At 45.8% G+C, this 17,662-nt stretch overlaps 5 non-coding genes across 5 annotated transcripts; 1 reads left to right on the top strand and 4 right to left on the bottom strand.

Annotated features, from left to right (window-relative positions):
• The first annotated feature begins 288 nt into the window (after window positions 1-288).
• trnan-guu (transfer RNA asparagine (anticodon GUU)) lies at window positions 289-362 on the top strand. The gene has a single exon. It is a non-coding gene; the product is annotated as a tRNA-Asn (tRNA).
• Window positions 363-526: 164 nt separating this feature from the next.
• trnat-ugu (transfer RNA threonine (anticodon UGU)) lies at window positions 527-600 on the bottom strand. The gene has a single exon. It is a non-coding gene; the product is annotated as a tRNA-Thr (tRNA).
• Window positions 601-989: 389 nt separating this feature from the next.
• trnat-agu (transfer RNA threonine (anticodon AGU)) lies at window positions 990-1,063 on the bottom strand. Its single transcript has one exon. It is a non-coding gene; the product is annotated as a tRNA-Thr (tRNA).
• A 1,198-nt stretch (window positions 1,064-2,261) lies between these two features.
• On the bottom strand, window positions 2,262-2,335 carry trnat-ugu (transfer RNA threonine (anticodon UGU)). The gene has a single exon. It is a non-coding gene; the product is annotated as a tRNA-Thr (tRNA).
• Window positions 2,336-2,769: 434 nt separating this feature from the next.
• Window positions 2,770-2,843, bottom strand: trnat-agu (transfer RNA threonine (anticodon AGU)). Its single transcript has one exon. It is a non-coding gene; the product is annotated as a tRNA-Thr (tRNA).
• Between the last annotated feature and the right edge of the window lie 14,819 nt (window positions 2,844-17,662).

Here is a 17,662-nt window from a genome sequence, read left to right as displayed (position 1 = left end):
TCTTGATATCTAACTCTCTTACTTGCTTTCGCTCACCCAATGGTCAGTAGCATAGTAGCATAACAGCAGATCACGGACCACTGTCAATCAGATGCTTGCCTTGCCGTCCATCCATCCATCTATCTATCTATCTATCTATGACTCTCGATATCTAACTCTCTTGCTTGCTATCGCTCCCCCAATGGTCACGTATGTTGCATTCAACGACAAAGAAAATCGTGTGCTAGAAATGATTTTTGGCAACTGTGAAGGAACTGCACGACTGCAGCAGCCACAACACCTCTGTCTGTCTCTGTGGCGCAATCGGTCAGCGCGTTTGGCTGTTAACCAAAAGGATGGTGGTTCGAATCCACCCAGGGACGGCCCACTTTTCCCCCCGCCCCTTGTTATTGTTTCTACTTCTGGCGGACAGCTTGCCAGACTGTGGCTACAGTAACCTTAAGCTGCTTGCTGTAAATGGCCATCTTGCAAAAATGTATTGAGCGTTTAGAAACTTCCTTTCCATTGCCTAGGCCAACATAAACCAAGGCACTGCTGGGAGTCGACCCCAGGGTTTCCTGTTTACAAGACAGGCGCTTTGACCAACTAAGCCACGGTGCCAGGACTCTCCCATTCCCCAGTGCCTACACTCAGGCGTAAGGCAAAAAACAAAACCAAACAAAACCAAACAAAACAAAACAAAACAAAACAAAACAAAACAAAATCTGGATGCAGGCTGCAACAAAGGAAGCACACAGAGGTGAAAACGTAAGGTTGACGGGAGCAACAAGCTCCCTGTTGCGACTGTCCAGGGGCGGCAATGGGAATTGGACGTTGGCCGTAGCGCTTGTCCTTTGGGTTCTGGTTCTTCTTTACAAACCGGCGTCTGTCCAGTTGGCTTTCCGGTTCATTACGTCCTCTGATGGCTTTACGATAAGCCTATCTTGCTAAAACTGATGGTCGACAAAGCGGAAGCACAAGCTTCGCAAGGAGCACAGAAAGCCCGCCTAAGGCACCGCTGGGATTTGAACCCAGGACCTCCTGTTTACTAAACAGGCGCTTTAACCAACTAAGCCACGGCGCCAAATCTGCCGCTGCTGCTGCTGATAGTAGAATAACAGCAGATCACGGACCGCTGTCAATCAGGTTCTTGCCTTGCCGTCCATCCATCCATCCATCTATCTATGACTCTCAATATCTAACTCTCTTGCTTGCTATCGCTCCCCCAATGGTCAGTAGCATAGTAGCATAACAGCAGATCACGGACCACTGTCAATCAGATGCTTGCCTTGCCGTCCATCCATCCATCCATCTATCTATCCATCTATGACTCTTGACATCTAACTCTCTTGCTTGCTATCGCTCCCCCAATGGTCAGTAGCAAAGTAGCATAACAGCAGATCACGGACCACTGTCAATCAGATGCTTACCTTGCCGTCCATCCATCCACCCATCCATCTACCTATCTATGACTCTTGATATTTAACTCTCTTGCTTGCTATCGCTCCCCCAATGGTCAGTAGCATAGTAGCATAACAGCAGATCACGGACCACTGTCAATCAGATGCTTGCCTTGCCGTCCATCCATCCATCCATCTATCTATCTATCTATGACTCTTGATATCTAACTCTCTTGCTTGATATCGCTCCCCCAATGGTCAGTAGCATAGTAGCATAACAGCAGATCACGGACCACTGTCAATCAGATGCTTGCCTTGCCGTCCATCCATCCATCTATCTATCTATCTATCTATGACTCTTGATATCTAACTCTCTTGCTTGCTATCGCTCCCCCAATGGTCAGTAGCATTGTAGCATAACAGCAGATCACGGACCAATGTCAATCAGATGCTTGCCTTGCCGTCCATCCATCCATCTATCTATCTATCTATCTATGACTCTCGATATCTAACTCTCTTGCTTGCTATCGCTCCCCCAATGGTCACGTATGTTGCATTCAACGACAAAGAAAATCGTGTGCTGGAAATGATTTTTGGCAACTGTGAAGGAACTGCACGACTGCAGCAACCACAACACCTCTGTCTGTCTCTGTGGTGCAATCGGTCAGCGCGTTTGGCTGTTAACCAAAAGGATGGTGGTTCAATCCACCCAGGGATGGCCCACTTTTCCCCCCGCCCCTTGTTATTGTTTCTACTTCTGGCGGACAGCTTGCCAGACTGTGGCTACAGTAACCTTAAGCTGCTTGCTGTGGATGGCCATCTTGCAAGAATGTATTGAGCGTTTAGAAACTTCCTTTCCATTGCCTAGGCCAACATAAACCAAGGCACTGCTGGGAGTCGAACCCAGGGTTTCCTGTTTACAAGACAGGTGCTTTGACCAACTAAGCCACGGTGCCAGGACTCTCCCATTCCCCAGTGCCTACACTCAGGCGTAAGGCAAAAAACAAAACAAAACAAAACAAAACAAAACAAAACAAAACAAAACAAAACAAAACAAAACAAAACAAAACAAAACAAAACAAAACAAAACAAAACAAAACAAAATCTGTATGCAGACTGCAACAAAGGAAGCACACAGAGGTGAAAACGTAAGGTTGACGGGAGCAACAAGCTCCCTGTTGCGACTGTCCAGGGGCGGCAATGGGAATTGGACGTTGGCCGTAGCGCGTGTCCTTTGGGTTCTGGTTCTTCTTTACAAACCGGCGTCTGTCCAGTTGGCTTTCCGGTTCATTACGTCCTCTGATGGCTTTACGATAAGCCTATCTTGCTAAAACTGATGGTCGACAAAGCGGAAGCACAAGCTTCGCAAGGAGCACAGAAAGCCCGCCTAAGGCACCGCTGGGATTTGAACCCAGGACCTCCTGTTTACTAGACAGGCGCTTTAACCAACTAAGCCACGGCGCCAAATCTGCCGCTGCTGCTGCTGATAGTAGAATAACAGCAGATCACGGACCGCTGTCAATCAGGTTCTTGCCTTGCCGTCCATCCATCCATCCATCCATCTATCTATGACTCTCAATATCTAACTCTCTTGCTTGCTATCGCTCCCCCAATGGTCAGTAGCATAGTAGCATAACAGCAGATCACGGACCACTGTCAATCAGATGCTTGCCTTGCCGTCCATCCATCCATCCATCTATCTATCTATCTATGACTCTTGACATCTAACTCTCTTGCTTGCTATCGCTCCCCCAATGGTCAGTAGCATAGTATCATAACAGCAGATCACGGACCACTGTCAATCAGATGCTTGCCTTGCCGTCCATCCATCCATCCATCTATCTATCTATCTATGACTCTTGATATCTAACTCTCTTGCTTGATATCGCTCCCCCAATGGTCAGTAGCATAGTAGCATAACAGCAGATCACGGACCACTGTCAATCAGATGCTTGCCTTGCCGTCCATCCATCCATCTATCTATCTATCTATCTATGACTCTTGATATCTAACTCTCTTGCTTGCTATCGCTCCCCCAATGGTCAGTAGCATTGTAGCATAACAGCAGATCACGGACCAATGTCAATCAGATGCTTGCCTTGCCGTCCATCCATCCATCTATCTATCTATCTATCTATGACTCTCGATATCTAACTCTCTTGCTTGCTATCGCTCCCCCAATGGTCAGTAGCATAGTAGCATAACAGCAGATCACGGACCACTGTCAATCAGATGCTTGCCTTGCCGTCCATCCATCCATCCATCTATCTATCAATCTATCAATGACTCTCGATATCTAACTCTCTTACTTGCTATCGCTCCCCCAATGGTCAGTAGCATAGTAGCATAACAGCAGATCACGGACCACTGTCACTCAGATGCTTGCCTTGCCGTCCATCCATCCATCCATCTATCTATCTATCTATCAATGACTCTCGATATCTAACTCTCTTGCTTGCTATCGCTCCCCCAATGGTCAGTAGCATAGTAGCATAACAGCAGATCACGGACCACTGTCAATCAGATGCTTGCCTTGCCGTCCATCCATCCATCTATCTATCTATCTATCTATGACTCTTGATATCTAACTCTCTTGCTTGCTATCGCTCCCCCAATGGTCTGTAGCATAGTAGCATAACAGCAGATCACGGACCACTGTCACTCAGATGCTTGCCTTGCCGTCCATCCATCCATCCATCTATCTATCTATCTATCAATGACTCTCGATATCTAACTCTCTTGCTTGCTATCGCTCCCCCAATGGTCAGTAGCATAGTAGCATAACAGCAGATCACGGACCACTGTCAATCAGATGCTTGCCTTGCCGTCCATCCATCCATCTATCTATCTATCTATCTATGACTCTTGATATCTAACTCTCTTGCTTGCTATCGCCCCCCCAATGGTCAGTAGCATAGTAGCATAACAGCAGATCACGGACCACTGTCAATCAGATGCTTGCCTTGCCGTCCATCCATCCATCTATCTATCTATCTATCTATCTATCTATGACTCTCGATATCTAACTCTCTTGCTTGCTATCGCTCCCCCAATGGTCAGTAGCATAGTAGCATAACAGCAGATCACGGACCACTGTCAATCAGATGCTTGCCTTGCCGTCCATCCATCCATCTATCTATCTATCTATCTATGACTCTCGATATCTAACTCTCTTGCTTGCTATCACTCCCCCAATGGTCAGTAGCATAGTAGCATAACAGCAGATCACGGACCACTGTCAATCAGATGCTTGCCTTGCCGTCCATCCATCCATCCATCTATCTATCTATCTATCAATGACTCTCGATATCTAACTCTCTTGCTTGCTATCGCTCCCCCAATGGTCAGTAGCATAGTAGCATAACAGCAGATCACGGACCACTGTCAATCAGATGCTTGCCTTGCCGTCCATCCATCCATCTATCTATCTATCTATCTATGACTCTTGATATCTAACTCACTTGCTTGCTATCGCTCCCCCAATGGTCAGTAGCATTGTAGCATAACAGCAGATCACGGACCACTGTCAATCAGATGCTTGCCTTGCCGTCCATCCATCCATCTATCTATCTATCTATCTATGACTCTTGATATCTAACTCTCTTGCTTGCTATCGCCCCCCCAATGGTCAGTAGCATAGTAGCATAACAGCAGATCACGGACCACTGTCAATCAGATGCTTGCCTTGCCGTCCATCCATCCATCCATCTATCTATCTAACTATCTATGACTCTCGATATCTAACTCTCTTGCTTGCTATCGCTCCCCCAATGGTCAGTAGCATAGTAGCATAACAGCAGATCACGGACCACTGTCAATCAGATGCTTGCCTTGCCGTCCATCCATCCATCCATCTATCTATCTATCTATCTATCTATGACTCTCGATATCTAACTCTCTTGCTTGCTATCGCTAACCCAATGGTCAGTAGCATAGTAGCATAACAGCAGATCACGGACCACTGTCAATCAGATGCTTGCCTTGCCGTCCATCCATCCATCCATCTATCTATCTATCTATCTATCTATGACTCTCGATATCTAACTCTCTTGCTTGCTATCGCTCCCCCAATGGTCAGTAGCATAGTAGCATAACAGCAGATCACGGACCACTGTCAATCAGATGCTTGCCTTGCCGTCCATCCATCCATCCATCTATCTATCTATCTATGACTCTTGATATCTAACTCTCTTGCTTGCTATCGATCCCCCAATGGTCAGTAGCATTGTAGCATAACAGCAGATCACGGACCACTGTCAATCAGATGCTTGCCTTGCCGTCCATCCATCCATCCATCCATCTATCTATCTATCCATCAATGACTCTCGATATCTAACTCTCTTACTTGCTATCGCTCCCCCAATGGTCAGTAGCATAGTAGCATAACAGCAGATCACGGACCACTGTCAATCAGATGCTTGCCTTGCCGTCCATCCATCCATCTATCTATCTATCTATCTATGACTCTTGATATCTAACTCTCTTGCTTGCTATCGCTCCCCCAATGGTCAGTAGCATAGTAGCATAACAGCAGATCACGGACCACTGTCACTCAGATGCTTGCCTTGCCGTCCATCCATCCATCCATCTATCTATCTATCTATCAATGACTCTCGATATCTAACTCTCTTGCTTGCTATCGCTCCCCCAATGGTCAGTAGCATAGTAGCATAACAGCAGATCACGGACCACTGTCAATCAGATGCTTGCCTTGCCGTCCATCCATCCATCTATCTATCTATCTATCTATGACTCTTGATATCTAACTCTCTTGCTTGCTATCGCCCCCCCAATGGTCAGTAGCATAGTAGCATAACAGCAGATCACGGACCACTGTCAATCAGATGCTTGCCTTGCCGTCCATCCATCCATCTATCTATCTATCTATCTATCTATGACTCTCGATATCTAACTCTCTTGCTTGCTATCGCTCCCCCAATGGTCAGTAGCATAGTAGCATAACAGCAGATCACGGACCACTGTCAATCAGATGCTTGCCTTGCCGTCCATCCATCCATCTATCTATCTATCTATCTATGACTCTCGATATCTAACTCTCTTGCTTGCTATCACTCCCCCAATGGTCAGTAGCATAGTAGCATAACAGCAGATCACGGACCACTGTCAATCAGATGCTTGCCTTGCCGTCCATCCATCCATCCATCTATCTATCTATCTATCAATGACTCTCGATATCTAACTCTCTTGCTTGCTATCGCTCCCCCAATGGTCAGTAGCATAGTAGCATAACAGCAGATCACGGACCACTGTCAATCAGATGCTTGCCTTGCCGTCCATCCATCCATCTATCTATCTATCTATCTATGACTCTTGATATCTAACTCACTTGCTTGCTATCGCTCCCCCAATGGTCAGTAGCATTGTAGCATAACAGCAGATCACGGACCACTGTCAATCAGATGCTTGCCTTGCCGTCCATCCATCCATCCATCCATCTATCTATCTATCTATCAATGACTCTCGATATCTAACTCTCTTACTTGCTATCGCTCCCCCAATGGTCAGTAGCATAGTAGCATAACAGCAGATCACGGACCACTGTCAATCAGATGCTTGCCTTGCCGTCCATCCATCCATCTATCTATCTATCTATCTATGACTCTTGATATCTAACTCTCTTGCTTGCTATCGCCCCCCCAATGGTCAGTAGCATAGTAGCATAACAGCAGATCACGGACCACTGTCAATCAGATGCTTGCCTTGCCGTCCATCCATCCATCTATCTATCTATCTATCTATCTATGACTCTCGATATCTAACTCTCTTGCTTGCTATCGCTCCCCCAATGGTCAGTAGCATAGTAGCATAACAGCAGATCACGGACCACTGTCAATCAGATGCTTGCCTTGCCGTCCATCCATCCATCTATCTATCTATCTATCTATGACTCTCGATATCTAACTCTCTTGCTTGCTATCACTCCCCCAATGGTCAGTAGCATAGTAGCATAACAGCAGATCACGGACCACTGTCAATCAGATGCTTGCCTTGCCGTCCATCCATCCATCTATCTATCTATCTATCTATGACTCTTGATATCTAACTCACTTGCTTGCTATCGCTCCCCCAATGGTCAGTAGCATTGTAGCATAACAGCAGATCACGGACCACTGTCAATCAGATGCTTGCCTTGCCGTCCATCCATCCATCCATCCATCTATCTATCTATCTATCAATGACTCTCGATATCTAACTCTCTTACTTGCTATCGCTCCCCCAATGGTCAGTAGCATAGTAGCATAACAGCAGATCACGGACCACTGTCAATCAGATGCTTGCCTTGCCGTCCATCCATCCATCCATCTATCTATCTATCTATCTATCTATGACTCTCGATATCAAACTCTCTTGCTTGCTATCGCTACCCCAATGGTCAGTAGCATAGTAGCATAACAGCAGATCACGGACCACTGTCAATCAGATGCTTGCCTTGCCGTCCATCCATCCATCCATCTATCTATCTATCTATCTATCTATGACTCTCGATATCTAACTCTCTTGCTTGCTATCGCTCCCCCAATGGTCAGTAGCATAGTAGCATAACAGCAGATCACGGACCACTGTCAATCAGATGCTTGCCTTGCCGTCCATCCATCCATCTATCTATCTATCTATCTATGACTCTTGATATCTAACTCTCTTGCTTGCTATCGCCCCCCCAATGGTCAGTAGCATAGTAGCATAACAGCAGATCACGGACCACTGTCAATCAGATGCTTGCCTTGCCGTCCATCCATCCATCTATCTATCTATCTATCTATCTATGACTCTCGATATCTAACTCTCTTGCTTGCTATCGCTCCCCCAATGGTCAGTAGCATAGTAGCATAACAGCAGATCACGGACCACTGTCAATCAGATGCTTGCCTTGCCGTCCATCCATCCATCTATCTATCTATCTATCTATGACTCTCGATATCTAACTCTCTTGCTTGCTATCACTCCCCCAATGGTCAGTAGCATAGTAGCATAACAGCAGATCACGGACCACTGTCAATCAGATGCTTGCCTTGCCGTCCATCCATCCATCCATCTATCTATCTATCTATCAATGACTCTCGATATCTAACTCTCTTGCTTGCTATCGCTCCCCCAATGGTCAGTAGCATAGTAGCATAACAGCAGATCACGGACCACTGTCAATCAGATGCTTGCCTTGCCGTCCATCCATCCATCTATCTATCTATCTATCTATCTATGACTCTTGATATCTAACTCACTTGCTTGCTATCGCTCCCCCAATGGTCAGTAGCATTGTAGCATAACAGCAGATCACGGACCACTGTCAATCAGATGCTTGCCTTGCCGTCCATCCATCCATCTATCTATCTATCTATCTATCTATGACTCTCGATATCTAACTCTCTTGCTTGCTATCGCTCCCCCAATGGTCAGTAGCATAGTAGCATAACAGCAGATCACGGACCACTGTCAATCAGATGCTTGCCTTGCCGTCCATCCATCCATCTATCTATCTATCTATCTATGACTCTCGATATCTAACTCTCTTGCTTGCTATCACTCCCCCAATGGTCAGTAGCATAGTAGCATAACAGCAGATCACGGACCACTGTCAATCAGATGCTTGCCTTGCCGTCCATCCATCCATCCATCTATCTATCTATCTATCAATGACTCTCGATATCTAACTCTCTTGCTTGCTATCGCTCCCCCAATGGTCAGTAGCATAGTAGCATAACAGCAGATCACGGACCACTGTCAATCAGATGCTTGCCTTGCCGTCCATCCATCCATCTATCTATCTATCTATCTATGACTCTTGATATCTAACTCACTTGCTTGCTATCGCTCCCCCAATGGTCAGTAGAATTGTAGCATAACAGCAGATCACGGACCACTGTCAATCAGATGCTTGCCTTGCCGTCCATCCATCCATTCATCCATCTATCTATCTATCTATCAATGACTCTCGATATCTAACTCTCTTACTTGCTATCGCTCCCCCAATGGTCAGTAGCATAGTAGCATAACAGCAGATCACGGACCACTGTCAATTAGATGCTTGCCTTGCCGTCCATCCATCCATCTATCTATCTATCTATCTATGACTCTTGATATCTAACTCTCTTGCTTGCTATCGCTCCCCCAATGGTCAGTAGCATAGTAGCATAACAGCAGATCACGGACCACTGTCACTCAGATGCTTGCCTTGCCGTCCATCCATCCATCCATCTATCTATCTATCTATCAATGACTCTCGATATCTAACTCTCTTGCTTGCTATCGCTCCCCCAATGGTCAGTAGCATAGTAGCATAACAGCAGATCACGGACCACTGTCAATCAGATGCTTGCCTTGCCGTCCATCCATCCATCCATCTATCTATCTATCTATCTATGACTCTTGATATCTAACTCTCTTGCTTGCTATCGCCCCCCCAATGGTCAGTAGCATAGTAGCATAACAGCAGATCACGGACCACTGTCAATCAGATGCCTGCCTTGCCGTCCATCCATCCATCCATCTATCTATCTAACTATCTATGACTCTCGATATCTAACTCTCTTGCTTGCTATCGCTCCCCCAATGGTCAGTAGCATAGTAGCATAACAGCAGATCACGGACCACTGTCAATCAGATGCTTGCCTTGCCGTCCATCCATCCATCCATCTATCTATCTATCTATCTATCTATGACTCTCGATATCTAACTCTCTTGCTTGCTATCGCTACCCCAATGGTCAGTAGCATAGTAGCATAACAGCAGATCACGGACCACTGTCAATCAGATGCTTGCCTTGCCGTCCATCCATCCATCCATCTATCTATCTATCTATCTATCTATGACTCTCGATATCTAACTCTCTTGCTTGCTATCGCTCCCCCAATGGTCAGTAGCATAGTAGCATAACAGCAGATCACGGACCACTGTCAATCAGATGCTTGCCTTGCCGTCCATCCATCCATCCATCCATCTATCTATCTATCTATCAATGACTCTCGATATCTAACTCTCTTACTTGCTATCGCTCCCCCAATGGTCAGTAGCATAGTAGCATAACAGCAGATCACGGACCACTGTCAATCAGATGCTTGCCTTGCCGTCCATCCATCCATCTATCTATCTATCTATCTATGACTCTTGATATCTAACTCTCTTGCTTGCTATCGCTCCCCCAATGGTCAGTAGCATAGTAGCATAACAGCAGATCACGGACCACTGTCACTCAGATGCTTGCCTTGCCGTCCATCCATCCATCCATCTATCTATCTATCTATCAATGACTCTCGATATCTAACTCTCTTGCTTGCTATCGCTCCCCCAATGGTCAGTAGCATAGTAGCATAACAGCAGATCACGGACCACTGTCAATCAGATGCTTGCCTTGCCGTCCATCCATCCATCTATCTATCTATCTATCTATGACTCTTGATATCTAACTCTCTTGCTTGCTATCGCCCCCCCAATGGTCAGTAGCATAGTAGCATAACAGCAGATCACGGACCACTGTCAATCAGATGCTTGCCTTGCCGTCCATCCATCCATCCATCTATCTATCTAACTATCTATGACTCTCGATATCTAACTCTCTTGCTTGCTATCGCTCCCCCAATGGTCAGTAGCATTGTAGCATAACAGCAGATCACGGACCACTGTCAATCAGATGCTTGCCTTGCCGTCCATCCATCCATCCATCCATCTATCTATCTATCTATCAATGACTCTCGATATCTAACTCTCTTACTTGCTATCGCTCCCCCAATGGTCAGTAGCATAGTAGCATAACAGCAGATCACGGACCACTGTCAATCAGATGCTTGCCTTGCCGTCCATCCATCCATCTATCTATCTATCTATCTATGACTCTTGATATCTAACTCTCTTGCTTGCTATCGCTCCCCCAATGGTCAGTAGCATAGTAGCATAACAGCAGATCACGGACCACTGTCACTCAGATGCTTGCCTTGCCGTCCATCCATCCATCCATCTATCTATCTATCTATCAATGACTCTCGATATCTAACTCTCTTGCTTGCTATCGCTCCCCCAATGGTCAGTAGCATAGTAGCATAACAGCAGATCACGGACCACTGTCAATCAGATGCTTGCCTTGCCGTCCATCCATCCATCTATCTATCTATCTATCTATGACTCTTGATATCTAACTCTCTTGCTTGCTATCGCCCCCCCAATGGTCAGTAGCATAGTAGCATAACAGCAGATCACGGACCACTGTCAATCAGATGCTTGCCTTGCCGTCCATCCATCCATCTATCTATCTATCTATCTATCTATGACTCTCGATATCTAACTCTCTTGCTTGCTATCGCTCCCCCAATGGTCAGTAGCATAGTAGCATAACAGCAGATCACGGACCACTGTCAATCAGATGCTTGCCTTGCCGTCCATCCATCCATCTATCTATCTATCTATCTATGACTCTCGATATCTAACTCTCTTGCTTGCTATCACTCCCCCAATGGTCAGTAGCATAGTAGCATAACAGCAGATCACGGACCACTGTCAATCAGATGCTTGCCTTGCCGTCCATCCATCCATCCATCTATCTATCTATCTATCAATGACTCTCGATATCTATCTCTCTTGCTTGCTATCGCTCCCCCAATGGTCAGTAGCATAGTAGCATAACAGCAGATCACGGACCACTGTCAATCAGATGCTTGCCTTGCCGTCCATCCATCCATCTATCTATCTATCTATCTATGACTCTTGATATCTAACTCACTTGCTTGCTATCGCTCCCCCAATGGTCAGTAGCATTGTAGCATAACAGCAGATCACGGACCACTGTCAATCAGATGCTTGCCTTGCCGTCCATCCATCCATCCATCCATCTATCTATCTATCTATCAATGACTCTCGATATCTAACTCTCTTACTTGCTATCGCTCCCCCAATGGTCAGTAGCATAGTAGCATAACAGCAGATCACGGACCACTGTCAATCAGATGCTTGCCTTGCCGTCCATCCATCCATCTATCTATCTATCTATCTATGACTCTTGATATCTAACTCACTTGCTTGCTATCGCTCCCCCAATGGTCAGTAGCATTGTAGCATAACAGCAGATCACGGACCACTGTCAATCAGATGCTTGCCTTGCCGTCCATCCATCCATCCATCCATCTATCTATCTATCTATCAATGACTCTCGATATCTAACTCTCTTACTTGCTATCGCTCCCCCAATGGTCAGTAGCATAGTAGCATAACAGCAGATCACGGACCACTGTCAATCAGATGCTTGCCTTGCCGTCCATCCATCCATCCATCTATCTATCTATCTATCTATCTATGACTCTCGATATCTAACTCTCTTGCTTGCTATCGCTACCCCAATGGTCAGTAGCATAGTAGCATAACAGCAGATCACGGACCACTGTCAATCAGATGCTTGCCTTGCCGTCCATCCATCCATCCATCTATCTATCTATCTATCTATCTATGACTCTCGATATCTAACTCTCTTGCTTGCTATCGCTCCCCCAATGGTCAGTAGCATAGTAGCATAACAGCAGATCACGGACCACTGTCAATCAGATGCTTGCCTTGCCGTCCATCCATCCATCCATCTATCTATCAATCTATCAATGACTCTCGATATCTAACTCTCTTACTTGCTATCGCTCCCCCAATGGTCAGTAGCATAGTAGCATAACAGCAGATCACGGACCACTGTCAATCAGATGCTTGCCTTGCCGTCCATCCATCCATCCATCCATCTATCTATCTATCTATCAATGACTCTCGATATCTAACTCTCTTACTTGCTATCGCTCCCCCAATGGTCAGTAGCATAGTAGCATAACAGCAGATCACGGACCACTGTCAATCAGATGCTTGCCTTGCCGTCCATCCATCCATCCATCCATCTATCTATCTATCTATCAATGACTCTCGATATCTAACTCTCTTACTTGCTATCGCTCCCCCAATGGTCAGTAGCATAGTAGCATAACAGCAGATCACGGACCACTGTCAATCAGATGCTTGCCTTGCCGTCCATCCATCCATCTATCTATCTATCTATCTATGACTCTTGATATCTAACTCTCTTGCTTGCTATCGCTCCCCCAATGGTCAGTAGCATAGTAGCATAACAGCAGATCACGGACCACTGTCACTCAGATGCTTGCCTTGCCGTCCATCCATCCATCCATCTATCTATCTATCTATCAATGACTCTCGATATCTAACTCTCTTGCTTGCTATCGCTCCCCCAATGGTCAGTAGCATAGTAGCATAACAGCAGATCACGGACCACTGTCAATCAGATGCTTGCCTTGCCGTCCATCCATCCATCTATCTATCTATCTATCTATGACTCTTGATATCTAACTCTCTTGCTTGCTATCGCCCCCCCAATGGTCAGTAGCATAGTAGCATAACAGCAGATCACGGACCACTGTCAATCAGATGCTTGCCTTGCCGTCCATCCATCCATCCATCTATCTATCTAACTATCTATGACTCTCGATATCTAACTCTCTTGCTTGCTATCGCTCCCCCAATGGTCAGTAGCATTGTAGCATAACAGCAGATCACGGACCACTGTCAATCAGATGCTTGCCTTGCCGTCCATCCATCCATCCATCCATCTATCTATCTATCTATCAATGACTCTCGATATCTAACTCTCTTACTTGCTATCGCTCCCCCAATGGTCAGTAGCATAGCAGCATAACAGCAGATCACGGACCACTGTCAATCAGATGCTTGCCTTGCCGTCCATCCATCCATCTATCTATCTATCTATCTATGACTCTTGATATCTAACTCTCTTGCTTGCTATCGCTCCCCCAATGGTCAGTAGCATAGTAGCATAACAGCAGATCACGGACCACTGTCACTCAGATGCTTGCCTTGCCGTCCATCCATCCATCCATCTATCTATCTATCTATCAATGACTCTCGATATCTAACTCTCTTGCTTGCTATCGCTCCCCCAATGGTCAGTAGCATAGTAGCATAACAGCAGATCACGGACCACTGTCAATCAGATGCTTGCCTTGCCGTCCATCCATCCATCTATCTATCTATCTATCTATCTATGACTCTTGATATCTAACTCACTTGCTTGCTATCGCTCCCCCAATGGTCAGTAGCATTGTAGCATAACAGCAGATCACGGACCACTGTCAATCAGATGCTTGCCTTGCCGTCCATCCATCCATCCATCCATCTATCTATCTATCTATCAATGACTCTCGATATCTAACTCTCTTACTTGCTATCGCTCCCCCAATGGTCAGTAGCATAGTAGCATAACAGCAGATCACGGACCACTGTCAATCAGATGCTTGCCTTGCCGTCCATCCATCCATCTATCTATCTATCTATCTATGACTCTTGATATCTAACTCACTTGCTTGCTATCGCTCCCCCAATGGTCAGTAGCATTGTAGCATAACAGCAGATCACGGACCACTGTCAATCAGATGCTTGCCTTGCCGTCCATCCATCCATCCATCCATCTATCTATCTATCTATCAATGACTCTCGATATCTAACTCTCTTACTTGCTATCGCTCCCCCAATGGTCAGTAGCATAGTAGCATAACAGCAGATCACGGACCACTGTCAATCAGATGCTTGCCTTGCCGTCCATCCATCCATCCATCTATCTATCTATCTATCTATCTATGACTCTCGATATCTAACTCTCTTGCTTGCTATCGCTACCCCAATGGTCAGTAGCATAGTAGCATAACAGCAGATCACGGACCACTGTCAATCAGATGCTTGCCTTGCCGTCCATCCATCCATCCATCTATCTATCTATCTATCTATCTATGACTCTCGATATCTAACTCTCTTGCTTGCTATCGCTCCCCCAATGGTCAGTAGCATAGTAGCATAACAGCAGATCACGGACCACTGTCAATCAGATGCTTGCCTTGCCGTCCATCCATCCATCCATCTATCTATCAATCTATCAATGACTCTCGATATCTAACTCTCTTACTTGCTATCGCTCCCCCAATGGTCAGTAGCATAGTAGCATAACAGCAGATCACGGACCACTGTCAATCAGATGCTTGCCTTGCCGTCCATCCATCCATCCATCCATCTATCTATCTATCTATCAATGACTCTCGATATCTAACTCTCTTACATGCTATCGCTCCCCCAATGGTCAGTAGCATAGTAGCATAACAGCAGATCACGGACCACTGTCAATCAGATGCTTGCCTTGCCGTCCATCCATCCATCCATCCATCTATCTATCTATCTATCAATGACTCTCGATATCTAACTCTCTTACTTGCTATCGCTCCCCCAATGGTCAGTAGCATAGTAGCATAACAGCAGATCACGGACCACTGTCAATCAGATGCTTGCCTTGCCGTCCATCCATCCATCTATCTATCTATCTATCTATGACTCTTGATATCTAACTCTCTTGCTTGCTATCGCTCCCCCAATGGTCAGTAGCATAGTAGCATAACAGCAGATCACGGACCACTGTCACTCAGATGCTTGCCTTGCCGTCCATCCATCCATCCATCTATCTATCTATCTATCAATGACTCTCGATATCTAACTCTCTTGCTTGCTATCGCTCCCCCAATGGTCAGTAGCATAGTAGCATAACAGCAGATCACGGACCACTGTCAATCAGATGCTTGCCTTGCCGTCCATCCATCCATCTATCTATCTATCTATCTATGACTCTTGATATCTAACTCTCTTGCTTGCTATCGCCCCCCCAATGGTCAGTAGTATAGTAGCATAACAGCAGATCACGGACCACTGTCAATCAGATGCTTGCCTTGCCGTCCATCCATCCATCCATCTATCTATCTAACTATCTATGACTCTCGATATCTAACTCTCTTGCTTGCTATCGCTCCCCCAATGGTCAGTAGCATAGTAGCATAACAGCAGATCACGGACCACTGTCAATCAGATGCTTGCCTTGCCGTCCATCCATCCATCTATCTATCTATCTATCTATGACTCTTGATATCTAACTCTCTTGCTTGCTATCGCTCCCCCAATGGTCAGTAGCATAGTAGCATAACAGCAGATCACGGACCACTGTCACTCAGATGCTTGCCTTGCCGTCCATCCATCCATCCATCTATCTATCTATCTATCAATGACTCTCGATATCTAACTCTCTTGCTTGCTATCGCTCCCCCAATGGTCAGTAGCATAGTAGCATAACAGCAGATCACGGACCACTGTCAATCAGATGCTTGCCTTGCCGTCCATCCATCCATCTATCTATCTATCTATCTATGACTCTTGATATCTAACTCTCTTGCTTGCTATCGCCCCCCCAATGGTCAGTAGCATAGTAGCATAACAGCAGATCACGGACCACTGTCAATCAGATGCTTGCCTTGCCGTCCATCCATCCATCTATCTATCTATCTATCTATCTATGACTCTCGATATCTAACTCTCTTGCTTGCTATCGCTCCCCCAATGGTCAGTAGCATAGTAGCATAACAGCAGATCACGGACCACTGTCACTCAGATGCTTGCCTTGCCGTCCATCCATCCATCCATCTATCTATCTATCTATCAATGACTCTCGATATCTAACTCTCTTGCTTGCTATCGCTCCCCCAATGGTCAGTAGCATAGTAGCATAACAGCAGATCACGGACCACTGTCAATCAGATGCTTGCCTTGCCGTCCATCCATCCATCTATCTATCTATCTATCTATGACTCTTGATATCTAACTCTCTTGCTTGCTATCGCCCCCCCAATGGTCAGTAGTATAGTAGCATAACAGCAGATCACGGACCACTGTCAATCAGATGCTTGCCTTGCCGTCCATCCATCCATCCATCTATCTATCTAACTATCTATGACTCTCGATATCTAACTCTCTTGCTTGCTATCGCTCCCCCAATGGTCAGTAGCATAGTAGCATAACAGCAGATCACGGACCACTGTCAATCAGATGCTTGCCTTGCCGTCCATCCATCCATCTATCTATCTATCTATCTATGACTCTTGATATCTAACTCTCTTGCTTGCTATCGCTCCCCCAATGGTCAGTAGCATAGTAGCATAACAGCAGATCACGGACCACTGTCACTCAGATGCTTGCCTTGCCGTCCATCCATCCATCCATCTATCTATCTATCTATCAATGACTCTCGATATCTAACTCTCTTGCTTGCTATCGCTCCCCCAATGGTCAGTAGCATAGTAGCATAACAGCAGATCACGGACCACTGTCAATCAGATGCTTGCCTTGCCGTCCATCCATCCATCTATCTATCTATCTATCTATGACTCTTGATATCTAACTCTCTT

This window comes from Amia ocellicauda, chromosome 2 (genome assembly GCF_036373705.1).
Source record: "Amia ocellicauda isolate fAmiCal2 chromosome 2, fAmiCal2.hap1, whole genome shotgun sequence".
Lineage (NCBI taxonomy): Eukaryota > Metazoa > Chordata > Actinopteri > Amiiformes > Amiidae > Amia > Amia ocellicauda.
Note: the sequence above shows the minus strand (reverse complement) of the source record. Positions and strands in the feature narration are given on the sequence as shown.